Genomic DNA, 2388 nt, shown 5'->3' on the forward strand with positions numbered 1-2388 from the left:
AATGTCTGGGCTCAGTGATCAGATCTCATAGCTTCGCCGATCACTGATCACTGGTTTGAACACACAACTTCTCTTTGCCTCCATTCCTTGCTCCACTTCCTCCTTTCTGACATCTTTTTCTGGATAAAGACCCATCATTGTCTAAAAATTAACCTCAACAAAATATAATAGATCTTCCTACTGACTAAGAATTCCCAGGACTGGATTTCTCAATAACTGTCCATATAATACATGGCTACTAATTTCTCCATGATTTTCCATGATACCCTCATTGTATGTGATCAACATTAGAAAAATGAAGTCTTCTGACTACAGAATGCACACTTCATACAAGTTCTACAGGCTTTACCACCGGTCTCCCCTAATTTATGCTATATCTTCTCTTCAGAGCATTCACAGTGTTTTCACACATTATCTACATACCTGATAAAAATTAATAATGTCTGTAGGTACAGAGTAGATGTACTTAATAAATTGGCAACTGAGTATATGTGATAGGTTGCACATGGATGAAGACAAGACTTGTCAGAAATAAGCTTTGTTGTGTTTAATTTCTGCTCCAATATGAACTAGTCATGTTGTTATTACTGTGCTATAGTTGAGACACCATGTGATAACATTATTTATACCACACCACTGTTGAATACTTCATTGTGATTCTGTTCAGAATGGAGTTGATTAATTTTCTATAACAATCATTAAAAATCGTAGGTAACTGTAGATATGGTCAGGTTTTCTGTTAGGAGATGTTTATTTGGCTTCTATAGAAGGAGTCTCCATTGTCATTCTTTTATAACAGTCAGAGATAAAGCTGTAAGAGTCACCTAAGAGACATCTTCAGGGCAGATGATTTTGCGCTTTCCAGTTTCCCAGTAACATGACAAGCTGCATTTTTTTTTTTTTGATCTTATTAATTTCAAGAAGAAGAAAAAAAGAAAGGGAGGGAATGACTGTTTATAGCTGTTATAATGTAAATGATAACTAACTTAAGATACTAACAAGATAATGATGCTAAGCACACTAGCAAATCCACCAAGGAATGGCTCAAAAAGAAGAAATGAAGGGTTATGGGTTATAGTCAAAGCCGGATTTGAATCCCATTTAAATGTTTTGTTTTGTTTTTTTTTTTTTGGGGGGGGGGGGGGGGTTGAAACGGGCAGTACATGCAAAACACCTACAAGAAGTTATTTCTGCTAAAGGGGGAAATACTAGCTTCTGAGGCCAAGGGTATACTTACTTTCTCCACAGAATAATATCACATCTATTTCTTTCGAATAAATGGTTCAAAAAGTGATTTTTCCTTGTGGTTTTGTTCATGTATATCAACTGTATTAATAGGCACTCTTTCAAAAATTATCAAATGTTTGCTTGTCCAAAAATAGCCAACAATGACTTTCACGACTATATACTGCATCTATATATATATATGTATATATATATATATATGTGTGTGTGTGTGTGTGTGTGTGTGTGTGTGTATGTATGTATATATATATATATATATATATGTGTGTGTGTGTGTGTGTGTGTGTGTGTGTGTGTATGTATGTATATATATATATATATATAATTGATTGATTATTTTCTCATAACAGAATACCCCATATGGTTTTACATGACATTATGGATGGGATGTCACAGATGGACGCAGATCAAAAAGTTAACGAAAAGGAAGTTCACTAGACCAAGGGCAAGTTAAGGTGAAAGACAGGGCTTTTTTTTTTTTACTTGAAACAAGCAAATGTGCTGTATCTTTAATATGCTTTAAGTGTGCTTTAAAACATCAAAATTTGAAGACCACACATAACAGATCATCTAGAAAAATCTATAAGGCCTTCAAATGGAGGAAAGCTGAGTTTTAGGAACCATATTATTTGCATACACTAAGAGCTTACTACACAAAATGTAATATCCTGACGTTTCTCCTGTGGCAGAAATCATCACCATTGTACTGACACTGGAGACTGCTTCCATAATGTTTAATAAATGTCTTTTATGCAAAGTTTCAGAATCAACAATTATAGATTTTTCTTTGTTAAATAACAACAAAATAGGCTTATTTTTACTTTTTGTTTGGTGGAGCAACATCTAAAGAACATCTAAAGAATTAAACACTGAGATTAAATGATTTAGAATTAAACACTGAGATTAAATGATTTAGACATGCAGTATACTTACATTCAGTTCTGGGAAGATTTAAGTACAGATTTAACAGTTTAATGGATATATTTAGGATTTGCCAAATTCCTTCATTGCGTATACATTATCTAGGCCTACACTTTTCTTTCTGATATGATTAACCAATATATTGGAGATTTATCAATACCAATATCTTACAGCCTTAATGTGTTGTTCTAAAATACTGCCTCAATATACAGCAGACAGTTC

Source organism: Ictalurus furcatus, chromosome 14 (genome assembly GCF_023375685.1).
Source record: "Ictalurus furcatus strain D&B chromosome 14, Billie_1.0, whole genome shotgun sequence".
Classification (NCBI taxonomy): domain Eukaryota; kingdom Metazoa; phylum Chordata; class Actinopteri; order Siluriformes; family Ictaluridae; genus Ictalurus; species Ictalurus furcatus.